Source organism: Zalophus californianus, chromosome 17, assembly GCF_009762305.2.
Source record: "Zalophus californianus isolate mZalCal1 chromosome 17, mZalCal1.pri.v2, whole genome shotgun sequence".
NCBI lineage: Eukaryota > Metazoa > Chordata > Mammalia > Carnivora > Otariidae > Zalophus > Zalophus californianus.
In genome coordinates this window covers 6,672,501-6,689,972 of record NC_045611.1, presented here as the reverse complement: position 1 = coordinate 6,689,972, position 17,472 = coordinate 6,672,501, and the positions used below count along the sequence as shown (strand labels likewise).

General features: G+C 54.2%; 1 long non-coding RNA gene across 1 annotated transcript in view; it reads left to right on the top strand.

Annotated features, from left to right (window-relative positions):
* The first annotated feature begins 5,919 nt into the window (after positions 1-5,919).
* LOC118356446 overlaps positions 5,920-17,472 on the top strand; it is a 17,598-nt gene continuing 6,045 nt past the window's right edge. The window contains exons 1-2 of the long non-coding RNA XR_004819749.1: positions 5,920-6,067; positions 6,881-7,077. This is a non-coding gene — a long non-coding RNA (uncharacterized LOC118356446). The remainder of the gene's footprint in view (positions 6,068-6,880; positions 7,078-17,472) is intronic.

Genomic DNA, 17,472 nt, shown 5'->3' with positions numbered 1-17,472 from the left:
CCATGCCAGGCTCGATCCCACCACCGGAAGATCATGACCTGAGCCGACATCTAGAGTAGGTGGCTCGACCAACTGAGCCACCCGGGCGTCTCTCAATAAGGCTTTTTTTTTTTTTTTTTTTAATGCACTGAACACCTACTGCGTGCCAGGCACGCTGCAGACTCAGGAGTAAATAAAGCAAAGGCCATCCTCCACCCCATGCGGTCTGGAGGGGGAGGCAGCCACTAGACAACCCCACAAACCCCTTCTGACTGCGGTGGAGAGAGCCGAGGAAAGAGGCGCAGGCTGCTGGAATGAGCGCCTCCAAGAGGGGGCAGCACCGAGCTAACGTGCCCCCACCTTGAAGAGCCCCAGAGGACCAGCCCCTAGGGCAGGTGGAGCCGGTAACCGTCTTCCAGGCAGTGGCAAGCGCCGGGGCGGAGGCCCTGAGGCCGGGCCCCGCACCAGGAAGAAACTAGCAGATGGGAGGAGGAGGAAGTGAGGGGCCTGAGCAGCAGGAGGGAGAGGCAAGGGGCGGAGGCAGAGTGGTGGGGGAGGGGTATAGGAGAATTGGGGAGTTGTTCACATACAAACCAGCCCCCCTCTGTTCTGGAGTGGACCGGAGGGAGGCAGACGGGAGCGTGGGAGAGTGGAGGAGGGAGGGGGTCGCGGCACATCACCTCCCGCGTTCCTATTAAAATGCCGTTCTCCCTAGGAGGGGGCTGCAGGTTAACGAAACGGGAAGTCAGGTCTGTTTAGCTGGCAGCCCGCGGAGAGCCAGTGGAGGACAAAGGGGCAGGGGGAAGCTGGCAGGCGGGCGAGACCTGGCGGGCCTGTGGCGGCCCGGACGGGACAGGTCAGAAGGCAGGGTGGCCGCGCCAACGCCTCCGCCGTCCCAGCTGCGGCAGATCGGGGCTGGGGCGGCGCCAGGCCGGCGGCTGGGGGCGGGAGGCGGCGTGCCCGGGCCTCGGGTCCATGACGTCAACGTTGCCATGGAGACCCCGGCTTCCCGCCGCACGCTTTGCCGCAGCTGCGGACCCCGGGGCTGGGGAGGCTTTGCAGGGTTGAGGGGAGCGGGAAGGACAGACCTGGGTCTCGCGGCTCCGCCCCCAGAGCGCGGCCCAGCGAGAGGGCAGGGTACCGAGACCCCGAGGGGTCCGGCCGCCCCGCAGCCTGCCCCCACCCCTGTCGCCCAGACACGGCTCCTTTCTTGCAGGGCTGGGAGATGCTTTGGCATAAAAGAGCCCGGGGTCCCGCCGCGGCCCTCCCCGACAGTAACATACCAAAGGGGGGCATGCTCCCTCTTAGCGACCTCCCCCGCCCTCCCACTCCTAGCTCCACTGTTGTGGGTCCAATGCTCCTTCCTTCGAGGAGCTTTTAGTGAGGGCCTCCTGGGGCCCTGCGGGTCCCCAACGCTTTGTCAACTCCTGCAGCCCCCAGCACGACGCAGCGAGGGAGAAGGGGCATCGCGACGCGGCGGCCGCCCGGGGGCGCAGCACTCCGTGGAGCTCACGTAGGAAATGGGGTTCTCTTTGTCCCTCCACCTTGCTCAGTCCAATCTTTCCTTCCAGATTCGTAGAGACACCTTGGGGAGCCTACTGTCCAGGCGACTTGACTTCAGCCTCACCTCCAGATCCTCGTTCGTTTCTCTTCCCTCGTCCCGCTTCCAAGGGGGTGAAGGTGGAAAGGGACGCCTGTCCCGTACTTGGCTGGTGTTGCCCTTGTCCTTGTCTGCTCACCGGTGCTTCTCCCGCTGGTCCCGGGGGTGCTTACACTGTGGCACTTGGGAGGACTGGGAGGGGTGGGGGTGAGGCTCCCCCGCGACAGGGTCCCTCCAGCGCCCTCCCCCGGTTGCTAGTCACCCACCTCCAGCTGCTTCCGGCTGGGGTCTCCTCACCCTGGGACCAACCTTTTCGGGATACGGGAACGCTCTCTTGGCCTTGCGTCCTTCCTGGGGTCCCTGTGACTCCCAGAAACTCAACACGTTCCTGACATGCCATGGTCACCTCCCACCAGCCTGGCACCTCTTACCAGTTCTCTTTTTCCTGATCTGGGCAGGCATAGCACGAAGACGGGCAATACCGGTGTTGCTTTGCAGGGATGGGTGCGGGGCGGGGGCGGGGGGGGGGGGCGGACTGGAGACCTGGGGAGGGGGGCGTCTCTCTTTTCCTCCTCCCATCTTTTGTTGGTCCTGGGATGATAGGAGGGAAGGTAGGACCTTTGCAGCCACTTTGTAATAAGCCCTGGGGTCGGCTCCTCAGTATTCTTTCTCTAGAATGTGGGGAACTTACACCGGGATGATGATTTCAGGGCTGCTGGAGAAGCCCCACTTGACATCCTCTCACCTGACCCTCTCCTCGTCCATCCACCCACCTTGCAAACCTGCGTGCTGGTCACTCTGCTAAGTGCAGGGATCTAGCAGTGAACAAAGACCAAACCCCTCCCTGGGGGAGTCTATGTTCTGAGACAAGTCAGGCGACAAACAGAATTAATAAGAACAAGATGTAGTGTCTTAAAAGACAGATGAGATGAGAAGAAAATGAATCCAAAAAGGGGAATGGAGAGAGGGGAGGAAAGGTGGCCAGGGAAGGCCTCACCGAGAAGGGGACATGTGGGCAAAGACCCGAAGGAGGAGACGGAGGAGCCAAGCGATATCGGGGTAAGGACGGGGCAGAGCATTCCAGGCAGAGAGAACAGCCAGTACAAAGGCCCTGGGGTTGGAGCAGGGGAGGAATGTTCAAGGAAGAGGAGCTGGTGCAGCCAGAGCAGAGCCAGCCAAGTGGGGAGGAGAGGAGAGGGCTGCGTCACCCGAGTCGACGGCCCGCTGCTTGGAGGCCGTGGGTCTCACTGATACTCTGCGTGCTTGTCCTGGCAGCTCAGCAGACAGGCTTCCGGCCCTGCTGCCAGTGGCCCCTGCCGAGGGTCACAAATGCCCGCAGCGGGCAGGAGATTCCGCCGTCCCCAGTCTTCCTTCTGCACGTCGATGGCCCTCAGTCACAGCCAGCGGCCTTAACATTTGCCCCCCCCGGGGGGGGCAGTGGGAGGGTCTGTGGAGAGACAGAACCAGGCTTTTCCTGTCAGGCAGGCCCAACAGATTTGTGGGAGGATTGGGGGCGGTTTTCAGCAGGACAGAAGGAGGCTGGACGGGCTTCCGGCGGGGAAGCTACTTCGAGGGAGGGGGCCAACCCCCCGACCAACCCCCTAAGTCCCCTGGCCTGTCTCAGCAAGAAACATAGACTTCATGTTTAGAAAATGTTTCCTCGTTCATGTGACAGATATTTACATGGGTCTATTCCGTGAGGAATAGGTGGGGGCTGGCTGGGGGGCTGGGTGGGGGTGGGGGCTGGCTGGGGGGCTGGGTGGGGGTGGGGAGCTGGCTGGGGGGCTGGGTGGGGGTGGGGAGCTGGCTGGGGGGCTGGGTGGGGGTGGGGGGCTGGCTGGGGGGCTGGGTGGGGGCTGGCTGGGGGGCTGGGTGGGGGTGGGGAGCTGGCTGGGTGTGGGTGGGGAGCTGGCTGGGGGGCTGGGTGTGGGTGGGGAGCTGGCTGGGGGGCTGGGTGGGGGTGGGGGGCTGGCTGGGGGGCTGGGTGGGGGTGGGGGCTGGCTGGGGGGCTGGGTGGGGGGCTGGGTGGGGGTGGGGGGCTGGGTGGGGGGCTGGCTGGGGGTGGGGGCTGGCTGGGGGGCTGGGTGGGGGTGGGGGGCTGGCTGGGGGGCTGGGTGCGGGTGGGGAGCTGGCTGGGGGGCTGGGTGAATAAGTGAATGAAAAAAGGAACAGACGGGAGGACGGATTAGTGGATGGATAGACGAACGGATAGGTAGGTGAGTCGATGGGTGGATGAATGGGTGGCCGTGGAAAGGGATGAGTGGATGATTTAGTGACTCATGAATGGGTATATTAAGTACCTACTGCAATGTAACAAATCACCCCAAAATGTAGTGGCTCAAAACAACAAGCAAGCATCTCACTGTTTCTGTAGGGTGGGAATTCGGGAGTGGCTCAGCTGGGTAGTTCTGGCTCAGGGCTCCCATGGGGCAGTGATCAAGACAGCCGCTGGGGTTTGGGTCTTGTCTGAAGGCTTTCTGGGCTGGAGGGCCCACTTCTGCGATGGCGCCCCACATCGCAGTCGGAGGGAGGCCTCAGTTTCTCCTCACATGGTTTTCCAAAAGGCTACTTGAACGTTCTCATGACACGGCTCTTCCTTAGGGTGACTTCTCAGAGAGAGACCAAGCCTGAAACTCTGGTGACCTTTACCAGCAGGGTCTCTGATGGCCCTCACTGTCACTTCTGCTGTTCCCCTGTTTATTAGTCACTGAGACCAGCCCATGCTCAGGAGAGGCAAATTAGGGTCCACCTCTCAAAGAATTTGTGGGCAGATTTTAAAACGGTGGCAACAGGTAAAGGGATGGTGTACCCACTATTCTTCCCTGACGCTGGGATCTTAGAATAATCTCAGCCCATGACCTGCTTCTGAAATTCACCCGGGACATTTGTAGACACTCCCAGAGCAGGGGCTCCAACCCCAGACCCTCTTACTGAATTGCTCTGAGCCGACTTGGACATGTGTGGGTTCGTTTTGTGGAATGATCTGAAACTTTAATCGTGACATTTCTGTTTCCAGTGCATTTTGTTATTGTGGTAAAATGTGTATCACATAAAATGGACCGTTTTCGCTGTTTTCAAATGTGTGGTTCAGTGGCAATGAGTATATTCACGTTGTGGTGCTACCATCACCTCCAGAAATGTTCATTTTCCCAAGTCGAAGCCCTACCCATTGAACACCAACTCCCCATTCCTCCCTCCGCCAGCCCATAGCGAGCACCACGTTCTGTCTCTGAATTCGAGCACCCTAGACCCCATCAGAGTGGAATCCTGTGCATCTGGCTTGATTCACTTAGCACAGTGACGTCCAGGGCTCGTCCACGTTGTGGGCACGTCAGAGTTTCATTCCTCCAGTGGCTGAATAACCTTCCATTGTCCGTATGGACCCCATTTTGCTTATCCATCATCCGTCAGTGGACGTTGAGGTGGTACCCACATTGGTATCCACGTTGGTATTTTTAAGGCTCCCAGGTGATTCTGATGAGCTATCAGGGATGAAAACCAAGGCCTTGAACCAGTGCTTCTCAATCCTGGCTGCACGTTAGGATCACCTGGTAGCTGTTCAAAAAATACCAATGCCTGCTGAGCCTGGCCAACCCACTAGATCAGGATCTCTGGAGGTGGACCCTGGAGTCTTTGAGACCATCCAGTTATTCCCAGCAGAACGCCCGGGTGTGCGGACTCATTTCCAAGCTTCTGCTGCCACCTCGTGGCAGCACCTGGGATTTCGCCCTCCCCAGCACCCGCTTGCACGCCCCAGGGAGCCCAGAAGGGCCCGGCCCCAGTGCCATTCCCTGGGGGTCTGCGGACCCTGTAAGGCTCTACCTGCCTCCCCTCCCCCACTATTTCCTGGCTTCCCCGTTTAGAAGAACAGGTGAGTCTAGTAGAGAGGAGAAGACGCAGACAGGTGGAGGACTCCTCTTTGCTCCTTGCCGGTTGCATGACCTTGAATAAGCCATTTCATCCGTGTCGGGGGGACAACCACAGCCGCCTCTGACAAGTCCCTGAGGTCGCAGTTAAGTCTGTGTGTTAGCTTTGGGGAAGCACCTAGAATTTCTTAGCCTTGGCACTGCGGATATTTGGGTAGGATTATTCCTCCTGGTGGAGTCCTCCTGTAGGGTTTTGAACAGTGTCCCCGGCCTCAACCCATGAGACACCAATGGAACCCCCCAGTTTTGACAACCAAAAATGTTTCCAGACATGACAGATGCCCCCTGGGTGTAGCGTTGCCAGACCAAGATGCAGGTTTCCCAGTTACATTTGAATTTCAGATAAGCGACTCACAGCTTTTTAGTCTAATTATGCCCCAAAGGTTGCATTTTTATTTGCTAAATCCAGAGACCCCACACGACCACCTCAGTTGAGAGCTACTGCCCCAGGAGTGTGTGAAGCCTGCAGGAGCCTAAGCTACCAGATGGAGAAGGTGTAGCAGGAGTGCACTGGCCTGCCCCGGTCGGGGCAGGGTGCTCTCTGCCGGCAAGCCCAGCAACGGTGAGTGAGGTGGGCCTTGGGAGAGGAAGCGGGGTTCACCGTTGGGCCAAGTCCCTCCGGGGGCTCAGAGCCACTGATGTGCTGGGCGTAGGGGACACCTTGTTTTCCCAGCACCTGGGGACAGAGCAGTTTGCGGCCAACCACAAGTTGGAGCGGTTCATCCCCAACTTTTCCCCAGAGAGAACCCTCAGTGGTGGTGGTGGGGGGGGGGGGGGTCAGGCTGCTCTTACTCATTTGCAAGAGGAAGAAACAGGCCCTGAGAGGGGCAGTGACTGGCCCCAAGTCACACAGCCAGCTTATGGCAGTGGCAAAGCTGGTGTCTGGCCCTTCAAGCCAGGTCTTTGGCCCCTGGGGTGGAGCCTGGGAATGTCCTCAACCTGTGGTAAGTCCTCTAAGAGCTCCCAGCATTTTCCAGATGCAGAGGCACTGAAGGCTGGGCCACCTGCGGTCCCAGCTGCTGTCCATACTACTCCAGGAGAGTGCTGGGCCCCCTTCTGGGGCTGCCCCTGTGGTGACCGTCTCTGGTTACTGTCTGGTAGGGAGAGGCGACATGAGGAAGTGGTACAGTGTTGGACTTGGAGCCTGACTGTCTGGGGCAGAAGGCGGGCTCTGTCCCTCACTAACTCTGACCTGAGGCGCCCTGTGCCTCAGCTTCTTCATCTGTAAAATGGGAGTGATGAAAATGATACCGACTTTGTAGGGTTATTAGAAGGATTTGCTGAGTTAACAAGGAAGAGTGCTTAGAACGGTATGTGGCAGATAGTAAGGCTTACTACTTATCTTACTCTCTTTCATTCTTCTGGTAACATCAAGGCTTCTTCTTTGGGAGCTGATTCAGTGGGGCTATCTGTCACAGTCACCAACCCTGCCCTGCCATGAGGGGCATGTGAGTCAAGCAAAGAGCAGTCACTGCACCCTATTGCCCAGTCACTGGGTTGATGAATGAGAGACCCTGATGAAGATCTATTGAGTTCCTGGATCCAGCCTGACCTGAAGGTAGAACCCAACAGGTGAGACAATAAATTCCCCATTGTGCTTAAGCAAGTTTGAAAAGAGTTCTGATCCATGTACCCTTTTTGCTTCACAGAGCAAGAGAGGGTCCCCCAAGGCAGCCCCCTTCTCCCATGGACCAGGCCCCTCAGCCATGGTTTTGATCCAGTCCCACACTAGGCCAGTGACCCACTCTCAGGGAGTCAGAGGGAGGTTCTCTGTTTGAACTGTGACTCGAGCTCACAACTAGAGGAAACAAACAAACAAGAGGGAGAAGCCCCAGCACTATACGTGGCACATTGAGGTACTTTATACACCTTTTCTTTCTTTCTTTCTTTTTTTTTAAGATTTTATTTATTTATTTGAGAGAGAGAGAGAGAGAAAGATAGTGAGAGAGAGCACGAGCCAGAGGCAGGCAGAGGGAGGGGAGAAACAGATGCCCCGCTGAGCAGGGCGCCCCACTCGGGACTCCATCCCAGGACCCTGGGGATCGAGTCCCAGGTGGAAGGCAGACGCTTAACCGACTGAGCCACCCAGGCACCCCTCAAGGAGAGTTTAGATAAATGGCAGAATCCCGGCCCAGCCAGTGCAGGAACTCCCAATGCATTGTCCCTGGGAAATGATTCTGTCAACAAAGTGTCTGGGGGGCACTTAGTGCAATGATGTACAATGTGCGGACAGCATTCTGAAAGGCAAGGTGGGGTGCTCTGCGGGGGGGTGTTACCAGGATCAGGGCCACCTCTCCCGGGGAGGTGATGTTTAAGCTGGCCAGCCCCTCAGAGGCCCAGAGCCCACCGTTAACTTCCCCACCTTCTAAATTTTCATAATCAGCCGCTTCCTTTGTTCCTCTAGCCCTGGGGGGTGGTAGCTGCTCTGTGTCACAATTAACCCCTGATACCTTTTTAAATGACCCTTCTTTGCATTTTCTCAGTTAAAAGAACCGGGGTGCTTTCTGTCTCCTTGTAGGACTCTGAATGGCACAGTGAACAGCTGTAAGCCATGCAAAGAGCAGAAGGCAGCACAGTCCTGGCCGAGGCACCTGTATGGCCAAAGGCCGTGAGGCTAGAGGGAGCAAGGCATATTCCAGGAGCCAGGACCAGTGGGGCTGGAGGGGATTTATGGGGTGGCCAGTAGAATAAGGTGAAATTGGACAGATCGGCTCTCACAGGCCATAACGTGGAGTCTGCATGGGATCCTGAGAGCAACGGGGAGCCGTGGAATGTGAAGCGACTGAGTGATTTAACTTTCCAACATTGCGCTGGCTCCGGCGAGCCTAACTCCCGGAGGGGGCAACAGTGGGTAGGAACAAGACAGCATATTAAAAGGTGCTTCCTTCCTTTCTGCTTGGAAGGGAGCGGGTGCCTTAAGGAGGAAAAACGTGGGTATGCTTCTGGCGCAACATGATGTCACAGAATAAAGGACAGAACCTCACGGTCCCTAGAAAACTCGACGGTAAAGTGAATGCCAGGATCCTCAAGGAACCTCTACTAACCCCAAAGTGGGCCAGAGAGTCTCAACCGATGGCTCCCCGCGTGGCTAAAGGGAGAGGCGGAAAGTGCTTTCGGGCCTCCCCTGTGTCTCCTGGCTTGTAAGTGTGACACCTATTCCCCCCCCCGGATGCCTTTGGGCCACGTGGGGGTGACAGCCCCAGGCTCCTCCTCCCGCCCTCGGGGTCCCACCCCCGGCACAGACACCGCAACACCCAGGAAAGGCCGGGCCGGAAGCGGAAATGAACCGGCGGGTGTGGGCACACTGCATCCTGGGAAATGTAGTCCGTAGAGGCTGGAAGAGTCCGTGAGAGCGATGCATTTTGGAGAAAGTAGTTTTCAAGGGATTTGAGAACCCGCGGCGGTAGCAGAGGTGATTCACCCTAACCTGACGCGGTGGCTGGGGGTTAACGATTTTTAGATTTAGAGTGAATATGTAGGATTTGTTTGTCTCCCAACCACCAACACCCGGGGGGCGGGGGGGGGGCGGAGAATAAGACCTATCCACGCTTCTGTGATGGCAATGAGGCCTGAGTCGCTTATTCCTCAATCAGACATGTAAACCGCCTGTAACCTTCCTGAACCTCAGTTTCCTTATCTGTAAAATGGGCAAATTAATCACTCTCACAGGTCAGGCTTGATAACATCCATCAATCAACTAGCAAGGTGCTTAACACACCTTCCTTGTTTAACAAATCCTTCTTCCCTTTGAATCGGAGCTTACAGAGCATATGGGTGTGTTTTGTAACCAAGAGCAAGAACTGTTCTTGAGGGGCACCTGGGTGGCTCAGGTGGTTAAGCCTCTGACTTCAGCTCAGGTCATGATCTCAGGGTCCTGGGATCAAGCCCCAAGGCAGGCTCCCTGCTCAATCAGGAGTCTGCTTCTCCCTCTCTCTCTCTGCCCTTCTCCCCGCTCCTGTGCGCTCTCTCTCTCTCTCTCTCAAATAGATAAATAAAATCTTTTAAAAAATTGTGCTCCTCTGGAGCACTTGGGACTTTGTCTTTGGAAAGTAGGATTTCTTGCCAATTCCAGGAGAAAATGTAAGGAAATGTAAGGAAATCTTGTCACCCTGAGACTTGACAAGGATGTGTGACCTTACTAGCCAGGACACAGTGAGATGCAAGTTAAAAAATAAGACAGCCTTCTGGCACAAGCGTCCTCACGCAGTACTAGTGAGAGTATTAATGAGTATATCCTCTATAAAGGGCGGTTTATGTAGGTGCAGTGATTCCACTTGTAGGAATTCATCCTACACACACTACACAGTTTCAAAATGACAAGTTTCAGAATATTCACTGTAGCATCGTTTATGAAACATGATTGGAAACCACTAAGTCTCTATGGGTAGAGGACAAGTTACATAAATTGTAATGTACTGGGATACTATGTGCCATTAACAATAATGAGGTGTAACGTCACCCATGTAACATCCTGCAAAAAAAAAAATGCTTTAACTAAGCATATTGTGAGGAAACTATCAGAGAAATTCAAACTGAGGAATATTTTGCAAAACTGGCCTAGACCTTCAAAAATCTTGACGTGGTAAAAGAAAATAGGCTGGGAGATTGAACGAGATTAAACGGACATGGCAGTTAAATGCACTGAGCACTCCTTCATTGGAACTTGGCTTCTTAAAAATGACATTTTAACTAGACACCTGGGGAAATTTGATTATGGGCTATATATGAGATAAGAGCATTGTATCAATGTTGACTTTCCTGAGTGTGATCATTGTATTGTGGTTATATGGTAGAATGTCCTTCTTAGTAGATATCTGCTGAACTAACTCTGGGCTCTTGGATAGTTTAGAAAAAAAAAGAGAAACAGAGCAAAGGTGGCATTTATTAATAATTGGTGAATCCAAGCTTTAAAATATGATTGTTCATGTTCCTCTTCTTGCAACTTTTTTATAGTGTTGAAACTTTCAAAGTAAAAAGTAGGCATGAAAAAAAAAGCGAGGGAACTCCATATGCATTGATGGGGGAAAAGTTTCAAGAAACACTGGCAAGACTTTTTTTTTTTTTTTTTTAAGCAAGGTGCAGAGGTGCAAATGCACAAAACACCCAGAGAGAAGACACAAGAAAGAGGTGACAAAAGCTGCCTCTGGGGCAGGGACCTGGGGGGAGGGGTCAGGAGTGGAAAAGAGATTTGCTTTCCAACCTTACCCTTTTAGACCTTTTGAATTTTGTTTCATGTCCATGTATAACCTGATCAGATAAAACATAATAACTTCGAAGAAGACTATTTCTGGGAAAGTACTTGTGGTCAGAAAACCCCAGACTGGGCTCCCCTACTCCCCAGCTGTAGACCTGTTGGGAAACCCAAAACAGAAGGAAGGAAAACCAGTTACTTTCACATCCTTTCCCACATCTGCTCCTCATCACAATCCAGTGAGTCAGGCAGGTTTTAGCGGACCCATTTTATAGATTAGGAAAACTGAGGATCAGAGAGTCTTAGCAACTTGTCTGAAGTCAGACATGTGAAGTGAGACACTATTATTAGAGCTGAGATGGAAACTGAGAACTTCCTGGTGACCCAGCCTGGCTCCTTCCCTCCTAGAGGTGACCTCTCCAAGCTCTGAGGGTCGGATATGGCAGGGGAGGGCCCAGGGTAGGAGGGTAAGGGTGGGGTTGACTTCCAGGCTCTGGGTGCTCACTGAAGCTCAGCCCAGCTGCCTTCCCGCCCTTGCTTTTACATGGGGCTCTCCAGGCAGGAAACAGAAGTCAACACTGGGCACCCGAAGCATGGGTTTGATTTACATGTTCATGCGCAACTGGTTTGGGGGTTTATTTGGGGGACCAAGAACTAACTCAGCCAAAGAACCTCTTCCCTGAGCCCATCTGGGCTGCTTTTTACCATCTCTGTCATCTTAAACAAATCTTAAGCAAAGCGGCCTTTTTAATTAAAAAAAAAAAGTAATAGAGGGATATTGTTATCAAGTCAAACCGTAAAGTATTTGGAGGGCAATTTGACATTTCTGTCAAACATACATATATGTTTTGATAATGTGATCCGGCATTTACAATGGAAAATAATATTTTTTCTGTGAATATTCTCCCCCAAGTGTTCAGAAATACATAAGGAAAAATGCACTGCTTGTAAGAGAAAGAGACACAGAACTGTAAACAACCAAAAGACTATGACGTTTGCTGGATTTGCTGACCTAGAAAGGTGTCTGTCCGTAGTATATTGTTAAATAAGCAAATTATTTGATTCAAATGTAAAAAGAGCATTTTATTTTCATTTCTTTGAGGACTAGTGAGGCTGACTATCTTTTTCTTTCTTTTCTTTTTAAGTTGGCTGATCGTGTTTCCTCTCGTGTGAATTGCTAAAATATTACTGTCCCTTGGTCTTTTGTCACACAAAATGGGTGTAAACTTCTGGCACCATGTCGCTAAGAGTTTCTATTTATATTTCCAATGCTTCCTTTGGGGGGTGGGGGCGGGATTTTGGAAAGGAGTTTGCTGAACTTGAAGCAGAGCATGGTCTCAGTCTTAATGGAGTGAGTTATCCTGTGACATGAAGGGCTCTGAGAAATAGAGGAGCCTCTCTTCCTTTCTTTCATTTCTAGGATCTTCTCATAAAGCGTCCTGTTTGGTTCTTGGTGGATAGTTTGGAAGTGGAGGTGGTTGTATCCTTTGAAAGAGGGAGGAATGGGAACCAGAGATCGGTTGCCAGCGTCTGGAGAGGGTGAGGTGAGTGAGGGGCCCAGGGGACACCCTAAAAGGAAAAGATTCAGGAGGCACTCACTCTCAGGCTCCCACCCTAGGCACCTCGCTCACCTTGCTCAGGTCCCAGCCCTGCTGACTGCTTCTTGATGACAAAACAGGAGATCTGCAAACAGCTATTGTACTGTAAGGCCAGAGTGGCCACTGATACTCTTCAGAGCTAGACTCAAGACGGTGGTGACAGTGGACAGATAAAATGACATCTGCATGTGGGGCAAGGCAGCAGCGTTCTGGCTCAGCTCCTGAGATGGTGTCCCAGACCCTTCATGCTGTGCTGTTTTGGTGGTGGTGGTACCTCCTTCCCTGGAGGTGTTTGAGGATTAGACTCTGCAACGAGGAGGGTTCAGACTGGACCTCTGGAGAGATGGGGATCAACCCATCATCAAACCCATTTTGTCCTTAAGATTTTTCTGATTCTCTCTCCATTTGTGGTAGCTGCATGGCTGGTTTTCTCTGGATGTACCCTGGGCCCAGCCTCCACCTGCTGCCAGCCCGCCGCGGGCTCCAGCGCCTCAGAGATGCCCCTGACATCAGAGTAGCTGCCATTTATCAAACTCATCTGCACAGCAGGCCTTGCATTTAGCGCTCGACATCTCACGCCTCACTGAGCTCTCACCAGTCTTGCAAGGACTTGGTTGTCTCCACGTTCCCAAGGAGGACACCAGGGCCCAGAGGAGGTGAGCAACCTGACGCTGACCACAGAGCTAAGAAGCAGCAGAGGCAGGATTTGAACCCACAACTCCCGAGGCACAGTCTTCACCGCGGTGCCCCGCTCCTCCATTTTTCATGAGCTCTGAGCTTGCTGAGTGCTGGCTACTAGATTGGGGGCTCCCACTGTCCCCTGGACATCGGGGATCCCCAAGGCTGGAGGCCTGGAGGCCCTCAGATTTCTAGAGTGTCTTCAGGAGGTCACTGTGGGATGAAAGCAGGTTCTGTCTTCCCCCGACCTCCCCAGGTGGGAGGTTCCCAGAAGTTCAGGCCCAGCTCCGCGGGGCGGCCGCTTTTCCTGCGAGGGGAGGGGGTGGTAGGAGTTGGGACACGTCCCCTTTGAAGGTTCTCTCTTGCTGTCTGACCACTTCCTCTCTTCCCTGGGGCGGAGGCAGCTGTGTTGGTTCTAATGACAGCCATCCGGGCAGTGGCCAAGTAGGCCTCTGAGTCTCTCCTGGAAAGGCTGGCCCGGCTGGACTTCCATCCCCTCGCTGCCCCCAGGTCCTCCCCTGAGTCCCCGGGAGCAGGGGGGTAGGGCGGTGAGTGGGCTTCCTGAGCTCTCCCTCCGCCAGACTGAAAACACTGCCCCTTGCAGCTGCCCCCCCCCCATTCGTGCTCCACTGGGGCTGAATCTGCTTCCAGCAACTTCCATGGAGGGTGTGGCCCAAGTTCAGGACTCCTGCCCGGGCAGCCAGCCCTCTCAGGATGCCCAGGGAGGTGAGGACCCTGACTCTGGGTAGAAGCCCCAGCCTAGCCCCGGGCACCTCAACCATGAGTGCCCCTTGTGGGCAGAGGAGCTGTGGCCTGGGAAGGAGATGGGCATTGAGAAATGTGGGTGCCAGGCCTGGCTCTGCTGCCGGTCAGCTGGTGTGCTTGGCCAGGTTGCCTTTCTTCTTGGGCCTCAGTTTCCCCATCCGTGCAGAGGGCATAAATAACACTCCCAAAGGTTGCAGCAATGCATGCGGTGCCGTACGTACATGCCAAGCAGAGAGCCTGCTACACCCCAAGGCTTTAGACCGGCCTGCAGCGAGTCTAGGGTGCAGCCCTCTGCCCCCGCTCCTGCTGAGGAGGCCTGTCACAGCTACCCCGGTCTGTTCCCCCCCTCTGCCTGTCCCAGCGGTCGCTGGCTTCCCACATCTAGCAGGTACGGCCCGCAAGCTCAGGGTGGCAAGGAACGTTACCTGTCCTCTGTAGCCCGTAGCCTCCCCGGCCCATCTGGCCTGTTTGGGTAAAACATCCATGTCAGTCACCGTTGGGCTGTGCCCAGCCCAGTGTTGTGCCAAAGCCCTGGGTCGTGGTTCGTTTTATCGTGGTAACATATGCATAACCTAGAATGAACCATCTTTAACGATCGAGTGTACGGTTCTGGGACACTAGGGACATTCACAGTGTTGTGCAACCATCCACCTCCAGAACTTTCTCATCTTGCCGGACTGAGAGTCTGTCCTCGTTAAAGACAAATTCCCACCCCTGCCCCCAGCCCCTGCAGCCCCATCTGACCGCCCTCTGTGACACTTCTATGTGGAATCCTACAGTATTGGCCTCTTTGTGACTGGTTTATTTCGATTAGCATAATGTCCTCAAGGTTCCTCCATGTTGGAGCATGGGTCAGAATTTCCATCCTTTTTATGTTTGAATACTACTTCATTATATGTTGAGGCCACATTTTGCTTATCCACTTAACCATCAGGGGACACTTGGCTTGCTTCCACATCCTGGCTGTTGTAATAATGCGGCTACACACGTGGGTGTGCAAATATCTGTCTGAGTCCCTGCTTTCAGTTCTGTGGGGTGTATGCCTAGAAGTGGAATTTCTAGATCACATGGTAATTATGTTCGACTTTTTTAAGGAACTGCCCAAAGTCTTGGGGTTTCAAGATTGGACACAGGCGTTGGGGAAGCCCCTCTGGCCACACTGTGGACAGGGAGATGTGAAATCAGGAGCCGGACATCGTGGGTTCAAATCCCGGTTCTGCCATTTCCCAGTGGGGTGACCCCAGTGGGGTCTCAGCTGCACTGTGGGATGAGAGTAGTATCCGCCTCGTGGGGCTGTGGTGGTATTGAGAGTATGTACTTAGAGCGGCGCCTGGTACCCCGGAAGCTCTGGTACCTGTTAGCTCTGTGTTCTTCCAGGGATCTGATCCTGCGATCTCACTGCTTCTGTGGCCCCACCCCAGCCTGGTCCCTCCATGGAGCATCCCTTTGGAGCTGGCCCTGTTCCCACCCCAAGACTCTGACTTCTTTCCCCCCTTTCCCAGGTCCCTGGGACTCTCTCTTCAGTGAAGGAGTTTCTCTTTCCCTGCCCACGGCTTAACCTCTTGAAAACACAAATCAGGACGTAACGCCTCAGACTAACTCTGGGAGAACCTGAGCCTGGACCAGGGGGGAAACCAAGGGCACCTGCCAACAGGTGGGCACGGGCACGGGCGAAGAGGAGCCCTTTCTTCTTTCCTTTGACCTTGATCATGCCATTCTCCACGGCTGAGTCCAGTCTGGGCCCCGAGTTTTGGGGGGAGAGCTGGGAGGGTTACAGGCATGATTATAGGGACGGGGAAGAGGCGCTCTGGACTGAGATGGAAGGAGCGGTGGCTTGGCACTTTCATCATGAGGACAGTCAGCTGGAGGGTTCCGGTTAGTGAGCGGTGCCGTACGGATGAGATTAGCCCCACCCCTGGGCCAGCAGCCAGGACTCCATGGCTGGAGCCAGGACAGTCCCGCCTCTGGGGGAGGCCCAGCTGGTGTGCGGGTGCGGCCTGGCCAGCTTGCCTGGCCTGGGTCCCCAGCCCACCCCCACCCGGGCTGGGGGGAGCTGCTTCTGCTGGCCCTGGGTGATGCCAGGAGGAAGGTCAAGGCAAGACCTGGCGGGCAAGGACTTTGGTCCTTAGAGACCATGCCTGGAGGTTGGCCCTAGTCAACTAGGTTGACTTCTAGTTTTTGCGACCTCTACCTGTGACAGGAGGGGACAGAGAAGCCTCCAGGATGCCCCACACCCCATACCCCTTCCCATTCTCTTCCTTTTCCTATTTTGTCTTCTCTGCTCCTTTCTTCATACCAGGTGGTAGGTGATTTGGAAATTCACAAAGCAGTACACTTCTCTTCGTAGTTCATCAACATCCAGAACCTGGTAAGGAGTCAGCACTCAATTTCACTGAAGTCGGCTCTAGTGAAGGACTTTCTGCATGGCCCTCTGGCAGAGCTTACTAACGGGGACCGCGACTCCTGATGCTTCTCCTTAGCATTGTCAAATCCAGGCCGGTCTTCAATATTTGCAGACATCCCCAAAGGGGCACTAATACCTGTTCTGGGGCATTAAATAAAATACGCCACGGAGATTAAGTAGAATAACATGCAGAAAATGCCTGGCGCATTATAGTCATTAAAAAAATAGTTACCATTATTTTTTTGTTCTTAAAGATAATGATTATATTAAAAGGGAGGACAGTGGTTTTTTGTTTTGTTCTAAAGATTTTAATTTTTTGTTTATTTGAGAGAGAGAGAGAGAGAGAGCATGAGCAGGGAGAGGCGGAGAGGGAAAGGCAGAGAATCTCAAGCAGACTCCGTGCTGAGTGTGGAGCCTGATGCAGGGCTCGACCTCAAAACCCTGAGACCATGACCTGAGCCCATGACTTGAGCCAAAACCAAGAGCCGGACACTTTACCAACTGAGCCACCCAGGTGCCTCAGGGAGGACAGGGTTTTTAAAAGTATTTATTGAGCACCTACCATGGCCCACGTAGTGCAAGTTTGGAATTCTGCCCTGGGAGTCAAGCTGACTCTCCCAGCCTACGTCAGAAGCAGTGAGCTCCATGAAGGTCATCGTCCCAGCAATAGCACAAAGTGAGGGAGAGATAGAAGGGGGAAGAACCAGCTGTGTGTTCTTAGGCAAACTGCCTGGCCTCTCTGAGTCTCTGTTTCCTGATCTGTAAAGTGAGGGTGGAGATCCTCCCTTGCCCTTCTACCGGGATCGGGAGTCAGATGAGATAAAACACGTGGGCAGCCTTGGCAAGCAGGAAAGTGCTGCCCAGTGGAGCAGGTGGGTGGCTCTCAGTAGGAGACAAGCCCCCGCCTCTGTCTTTCACTGAAGTACCTGCTCTCAGCTCCCGAAAGCCATCCCTGCAGAAGCTTGGAGAACACCCCTCAGGGACACTAAAACTGTGCTCTTCTCCAGAGCACTATGCCATTGGGAAAAGAATGTTCTACAAAGTTCATCCAAAGACGATCATTCCCCTGGTGACCCCAGCTATGCGTGCAGTCATGCCCCACCCTCCTCTGTTCCATGCCTTGACTCTGGGCCGGTCGATACAGTATGTTTCCAGGGAGCCCAGGGAAGGTGACGACGGCATTTCCTGGAGGAAAGATGGGCTTGTCCAGGGGTACAGTGGGATTTCAGAGGTTGGTGCTAAAGCCATGTGGTGGAGCCATCGCTCTCCCATCAGGATAAAGAACAGGATTGCCAAGCCCATCGGGGAGGCCTGGTGGATGGGCAGCATTT